Consider the following 8,164-nt stretch of genomic DNA (forward strand, 5'->3'; position numbering starts at 1 on the left):
GCATTTTTTCAGAACCTTATTAATGACATCCTGAGACCTTTGATTGGTAAGAATGTGGTTGTGTATTTGGATGACATTTTGATTTATTCACCAGATTTAGAGTCCCATTGGCAGAGTGTATGTGAAGTTTTGTAGTTATTGAGTGATAATTCACTCTTTGCTAAGCTGGAGAAATGTGAGTTCGCTGTGCAGAAAATTAGTTTTTTGGGCTACACTGTCTCCAGCGAGGGCTTTGAGATGGACCCGGTGAAGGTTCAGGCTGTGCAGGAATGGCCTAGGCCTATTGGTTTGAAATCTATACAGAGATTTTTGGGTTTTGCCAATTATTACAGGAAATTCATTAAGAATTTTTCTGTAATTGATAAGCTTCTGACCGATCTCACCAGGAAAAGTGCGAATACGGTCCAGTGGACTACTGAGGCCATTGAAGCGTTTGAGTATCTCAAAGAGAGGTTCAGTTCTGCCCCTATCCTTATGTAGCCTGATGAGACCAAGCCTCTTTTGGTTGAGGTCGATGCTTCATTGGTGGGGGTCGGAGCAGTTTTGTCTCAGGAGAACAAGGATGGAGTACATCCTTGTGCCTTCTTTTTGAAAAAATTTTCAGAAACCGAACTGAATTATGATGTTGGTAATCGGGAGATGCTGGCTATTAAACTCACATTTGAACATTGGCATCATTTTTTGGAAGGCGCTAGATTTCCTATTCAGGTTTTCACAGATCATAAGAATTTGATCTATCTGGATGCTGCCAAGTGCTTGAATGCCCGTCAAGCTAGGTGGGCACTTTTTTTTTCTCGGTTTCATTTTTCTGTTACCTATATCCCTGGTACTAAGAATGTTAAAGCCGATGCTTTATCTCGCAGCTTCTCTCCTACGGTCGGTGCCGAGGAGGAGGAGAGCATTTTACAGAAAGGAGTTGTGGTGGCGGCATTGGACTCCGTTTTGGACGATGGGATTCTGAAAGCTGATGATGCTCCATCTAATACTCCCCATGGGAGGTTGTTCGTTCCTACAGCCTTTAGGAGAGATTTGTTTGTGGAGTGTCATGAGTCTCGGTTGGCAGGTCATCCAGGAATTTCTGAGACTAAGAGACTTATCAGTCGCAGTTTTTGGTGGCCTGGATGGCAGAAAGAAGTCATCAAGTGGGTGCATCAATGTACTGTGTGTGCTAGGTCAAATGCTTCACATACTCCTGCTGCGGGGTTGCTTTGCCCTCTGGAGGTTCCTAGTGCGCCTTGGAGGCATCTCACAATGGATTTTATTACTGATCTTCCTGTGTCCGCGGGTTTTACTGTCATCTGGGTGGCCGTGGACCTGGACCGTTTTAGTAAGATGTGTCATTTGGTTCCCATTCATTAAGTTGCCCTGCGCCAAGACACTCGCTAAGGCGTTTGTTAAGGAGATTGTCAAGCTTCATGGCGTTCCCACGGATATTGTTTCTGGTAGAAGACCTCAGTTTGTGGCTCGTTTTTTGTGTGCTTTTTGTGACAGGTTGGGAGTCCATTTGTCATTTTCGTCTGGGTATCATCCTGAGTCTAATGGACAGACTGAAAGAAAGAACCAGGATGTTGAACAGTTTTTGCGTTGTTTTGTGGCGGACAATCAAGAGGTGTGGTCTGAGTTTCTGCCTCTCGCAGAATTTGCTCTTAACATTCATACATCCTCCTCTGCTGGGTGTTCTCCTTTTTTTGTTGTACTAGGAGACATCCGTCTTTTGGTTCTTTCTCCAAATTGGGGTCGGCGGTGCTGGAGGAGGAGAATTTTTCCCGTGATTTGGAGAGAGTTTGGACTAATGTACGTTGCAACCTTCAAGAGGCTAACAAGAAGTCCAAGAAGTATTTTGACAGGAAACGTAAGGAGGTTTTGTTTACTGTGGGTGACATGCTTTGGTTGTCCTCAAAGAACCTGCGGTTGAGGATTCCCTCTAAAAAACTGGGTCCTAAGTTTTTAAAGTGCTTCAGGTTGTTAACCCGTCGGCTGTTAGGTTGGATGTCCCTACTGTCACAGTTCCTTCTGTGGTGGAAGACGGCGAATATGAAATTTCTCGTATCTTGAATTCTAGATGGCATAGAAGGAGATTACAGTATCTTGTCTCCTGGAAGGGTTTCGGTCCCGAAGACAACTCCTGGGTAAGGAAGGATGATGTCTCTGCTCCTAGGCTTGTTAAAGCTTTCCACAAGAGGTTTCCGGATAGGCCTGGGCCTGGAGGATCCGGAGGATCCTCATAAAAGAGGGGGTACTGTTAGAACCCTCCTGTTTGTTTTTTCCATCTTGTGTTTTGCGGTCACGTGACCATCTGCCTTTATATTCCAGCTCTGCCCTTTTGGCTGTGCTGGACTTCAGTTTTTGACTGTTTCTCTAGCCAGGTGCTTCTGTGCCTATCTCTGTCAGTTCGCTTGGTCCTTCTGGGACCTCTAGTACCTTTTTGTCAGTTTGTCTTTTTGTGTTCTGCTACAACTTCTCTGTTTAGGAGGTGTCCCATTTTTGTTCCAGTCCTTAGTTCTTTTAGGGACCCCTCCCCTCTTGCTATAGGTCTTCGTTCAGACTAGCCGAGGACTAAGGCGGGTCTGTTTGCTAGGAACAGGCAGCCCACTACATCGTAGGGATTCAGCCTAGTCTTACTGTAGGGACAGCTTTCCCCTTTCTTTCCCTAGTACATGTTGGAGATCATAACAATATGCACTAATAAAAGTGCCTCTGGTGTCAAAGAAAGTTATATCATTAAAGCTGTGATAGACTCTCACCCACCAATTACTGTTGTTGTGTTTTCTTTTGTTAGATGCCAGTATTGATATATAGGTCATGATTAGTCCAGTTGGGGCCTCCACAGTCATTAGGTTTCTATCTCGTTTTAGAGATTCCCAGGGTGAAAAATCACTATATTTTCCAACTAAGATGTTGGTTAGTATGAAGAATACTAGAGATAGATCATGCTGAAGATTGCAAAAATTCAGCAAATTTATAAGAAATTCCATTATGTGTTTGGCATTTTTATGTGTTCTTGTTTCATCATTCTAACTAACAATGCAAATAAATTATTCTATTAATGTCCTCATTGATTTTGTGGTGGAAATTTCATGTGATCAGATTCTGTTCCATTTACTCTACTAGTGTTACATAACACATGTAGGCTCACTGCGTGAGGTGGATCCCCTAAACCCAAGGTCCGGATGGGCACACAGGCCACGAGCGTCGGTGCAGCAGATAGTTGGAGCACACTGAACACGAACAGGTGAGGGACTGGAAACTGCGGGTAGACAGATGGAGTCCTGAAGATCACTGACAAGGTTACCGGAAACCGCAGACAAATAACTCATGGATGGGAAACCACAGACAGTCACGAGACGTCCTGATGAATGTGGACTGGAACTGTGCAGAGACAAGCTAAAAGAGTTACTAACAAGTCTTCACATAATACCAAGACATAGGTGTGTGTCTTGGGAGGGCTTATATAGGCCCAGGAAATACAACACATGCAATCACGGTGGGCTACTTGCAAAGCCCGACGTGGAGCACAAGAGAGTCTAGTGGACTGGGGCCTATGCGTAACAGCAAGTCTACTATGTAATCTTCTACGCATTTCTTCTCATTCCAGTCCATGGGATCCATAAAGGGGTTATATGGTTAGAACAAGTTATCAACTATGAGATATGTGATAACTTTTGGATCGGTGGGAGTCCCCAGCTACAGAACCTTTATCCTTCGCTTCATTCATTCCCTGTAGGACCGACAGAGCAATGTATTTTGCCTTTACCAGCAGTCCTAGGGAATAAATGCAGGTGATTGAGCATGCGCACTTCCGTTCCAGTCCAATGGGGTCAAAGGTGTCTCGTTCTTCGGTCGGTGGGGGTCCTAGCAGTTGGTGGGGTCTTCAGTAGTTATCACCTATCCAATGGATAGGAGGTAACTTATTCTAAACATAGTACGACTTTCAGCATTTCATGATATATCTAAAGGATATGCTATAAAAGTCTGATAGGTGCCATTACAGTGATCTCCTTTTTCCAATTTGTGGCTGCCCCAGTCTCCACTGAGTTCAGTGAAGAGGTTGCTGTGCTTTCTATTGGGTTTACGAAGTGAGAAATTGAACTTTAGAGAGTGGGGTGACCATGCTTCGGCAAATGGGGAGTAGCAAACCTCCATTCTCCTGGCCCTTTGTAGCATATCCTGAGGCTATGCCATAGGTGTTTTAGATGGGGGCACCCCATCAAAAAATGATACTAGTGTGGCAGCTGCAGAAAAGAAAGCAATGTATAAGGTCAGACCATTCTGAATGAGTCCTTCCTTTCTATAAAATAAAATAAAATAGCATTTTATTGTGATAACATATAGATAAGCAATCATTCTGGTGTCCTCGTTAACGAGTCTAAGAACATGTGGCCATAAGGCCAGTCATACATGGTTGAGAACCCTTATTATTTTTAACCCGGCAGGCCTGTGCTTACATGCTGTACAGTATATGATTGCACACAGCATGGAAGTACTGAATTCCAGTGACTGAGTGCAGTCTGTGTTTATAGAGCATATCAGCCCCGGAGTGACGGGAATTCTATATCTACACGTCCTGCAACATGCAGGCAACTAGACCATGTAAATATTTGGTTCCTGGGGTAAAAATAAGTTAGTGGATCTCATAAGCAACCAGGTAAGAGGAGGCAAAACTATCCGACCTCAAAGCACACTTTACTTCTTAGAATTAGGCTTATGCATGACATGACCGTCATAGAGGAAATTCAGTAATTGTGGGAACCATTACGAGTATGAGTTACTCTATCATTCCATAAAAGTTTTCATCCATAAATATTTATTCAGCTCCTCGTCTGGATGAAAGACCTATAAATGATGTTCACATTTTATAACCTCCCAAGCTGGACATTAAAGATGAAGATAAGAAGTGGTGATATTGAATTTGATAATAATGGTTACAAGTAAAAACAATAATGTGGACTCTTGACCAAAACAAACCTTCGAGTTGTAAGGACCAGATGGGAGATACACCATTCAACTATAACATTAAATCTACTGGCAAATGAAGTAGATAATATTGATTATATCATGGTATTGGCAACTGGATGAGATATGTTAGGCAGACTTCGGCTATTAAAGTTGTTTTGTTGAAAGCATGAAAAATGGGAACATGGATCTGAGGGACTTTGATTTGAGCCAAATTGTAATAGCTAGAGGATGGAGTCAAAGCATCTTCAAAATGGCAGGTCTTGAGTGGTGTTACCAGTATGTAGTGGTTACCTGTCACGGGTGTGTCAGGTGTTATAGACAGTCACTCTGTTTCTGGCTGTAGAAGGTCACTGTGTTTGGCATTGCAGACGCCTTCTAAATCCTTCTCAATTTAAGACTCAGGGACGACCTCCCTCCTGCTGTCAATTGACACACCCTTGCAGAGGATTTAAAAGCCCTCAGTTTGTTGCAGGGAACCGCCGGTGATATTTCTTTGTTCCTTGGCTCTGGCTTGGAGCGCTGGCAGCCGGTGGGCTTCTTCTCTGGTGTCCTTGGAGGACAGTTGGCGTTTCCCCTCTGGTGTCTGCTCAAGCTAAGTTATCCCCTTTGTTTGTCTTCCTTGTTGTCTTTAGTTTGTAGTGGGGCCTTACCAGTGCTCACCCCTCCCCCTCCCTATCTAGGGCCTAGCTCTAGGGATATACAAGGCTTAGGTTTCCTGTTCGGCGATTTGTGTGGAACCAATATAGGGACGGTAGGGTAGGCAGGGTGTTATTAGATCTGCCTAGAGGTCTCCACTTCCCCTTTCCCTAGTGTTTGGGCTTCCTTCCCCTTTTCCCTTCGTGTTGCTCTGAGTCTTTCCCACACCTTGCGTGACATTACCATACCAAAAATGCTCCAATTAAGGATGACTATGTGAGTCACTTACGATCAGAAGAAATGGCTCCGAGATCAACGGTGGGAAGAATTGCAAATCAATGAAGGCTGACTTGTATGTTACATTTAGTCGTGCTGCTTGTTTATACATTAAACAGACCAAGTACGACCCTGAATGGTAGCTGTATTCCCTAATAACAATGTCCTCTTTCAGTAACATATTGCGCCAAACCACACTGCAAAAAGTGTTCAGTGGTTTGACGAACATGACAAAGAGATGAAGATGATATTTGGCTTACAAATCCAAGGAGTCGAATCCGTGAAGGCTCTGCTTTACAACTTACAAGACTTAAAGGATCTGCTGCTAAAACCCTGGTGGCAGATAACAATGGACACCTTCAGAGGTCTCATGAAGTCCATGACTCAATGGATCAGAGAGGCTTTGGTGTCATAAAGGGGAACACACAATATTAGGTATGTTATGACAGGCTTCTGGTTTGCAAGAGGTGCCCTCTTGTCAATGTTCCACTGTAGAGAGTCACTAACCAAGAGCATACCTTGTCTTGGAGAATACATACATGTGTTAAGTTAGATATTCATTTGAATGGCATTAATTTCATGCAATGTATGGAGAATTACAACTTTCCTTGGCAGTATTGGTGGTTCCCGGTACAGGATTTTGGACCTTGTTTTTAAAAAACCTGAACACCCAAACAGAAGGGCATGTTGACAAGACATTCTTCACATGATCAAAGAGAGTTGGACTGAGAAAGAACTTTCCTGAGGCAATATTGATGTGTTTGACCTCCTTAAAGACATTGTCCACATTGGATAAACCTATTTACTGTGCACAGACTTCTCTCTGCTTCTGCGATCTCTCATAATTTCTATGACATGTGAAAGCAACTTTTGGGATGGCAATTAATGATCTATTGCCAAGAGCAGAGCTAAATGTTGATATTTTGCTCTAGAAGCTCTTCTTCTTGAAGACTGAATGGGATTTTTTGAAGTAAAGGCAACTTCTGTAATGGGATAATCCTATCTTGAAAAAGTTATGGCATTTCACTGGTATATGCCATGTCTTGATTGTTGGTGGTAGTCCAACCTCTCATTCATCACTGCCGTAGCTGGAGGTTGGACTGCAGCCAATCATAAAGTGATGACTTAACAATATGCAATCATTTTCTAAGATTTTAATATAGCCTTTGATGAAGTGTGACTTTGCATGCTCACAGCACGGCACCTCTACAAATAGCAGAAAAGTTCTAACCAACCTTAAAAAAAATGTTTCTTAACTTTCTTAACACAATAAAAGTCTGTTTCCAAACTCATATTTAATTAATTGCTTGTAATTGCTTCCCAATTTTCCATAGGCCCCGGGCTAATGTACCACATTATTCAACTTGCATCCTTTTGTCAGATTAATTCATTTTTTAATGTTTTATTCATTAATAACAGACCGTTCTCATTTCAGCTTTCAAATATAAATGTTCTGATGACACACGGCGCTTAATAATAAGCATCATTTATCAATAATAGATTGGCTGGCTGAGAGTAATGCATGTTTCACTAATGAACTAACTTTTATTACAACATAGAGGTTATTACTATTACTGTAGTAATAATAAGAATATCAAATAAATATGGAAAAAAAGTTTATTTTGGATTTTTTAGTGGATGCTAAGGTCAAAAATGTCATTGAATGCAAGTGCTGTGTATGCAATGATATAAAATCCTAACACCGTTTTTTAGACTATGGCCAAATTCTAGACACTCATCTTGACCAATGCTTAATCTGGTGATGCCACCTCAACCAGTTCTTGATGGGGCACAGCATGCCTGCCAAGCATCCCAAATTCTGCAAGTGTCAAAAGTAATCACATATTGATTATTTTACAAAGATAACAGAAGTTTAAATATTGGACTGACTTGGCGCACAATGGTTTTTACCGGAGATGCAATGGCTGGAACTGGAGACTCTCTTGCTGATACTCAACAAACTATTACTGATACAGGGGTCAGTCTACATTTTATTCTGCTTTTCAAATTTGTTGACTGATTGGTAATGGGGTCAAGAAGTCATTGTTTGGCTGTTGAGACCCCAGAAGAAAATGTTTGAGAAGCACAAAACTAGAGAATGCCTAACATCTTGTTGTCACACCTTGCCATACAACCTCAGATCAATAAAAGGTTCCTAGGCTGAGTTTTAACAATTATGGAAATCTTGAAATACTGTTGCGTACTCAACTGTCCTCGCTCCTGCGCCATTTGTCCTTGATGTCACTTGATGCCACTCTTACTCCATGGGCAGCACTAGCATCGGAGGATGCACTGG

This window comes from Phyllobates terribilis, unplaced genomic scaffold (genome assembly GCF_046119375.1).
Source record: "Phyllobates terribilis strain yellow unplaced genomic scaffold, ASM4611937v1 Scaffold_9__5_contigs__length_417890890, whole genome shotgun sequence".
NCBI lineage: Eukaryota > Metazoa > Chordata > Amphibia > Anura > Dendrobatidae > Phyllobates > Phyllobates terribilis.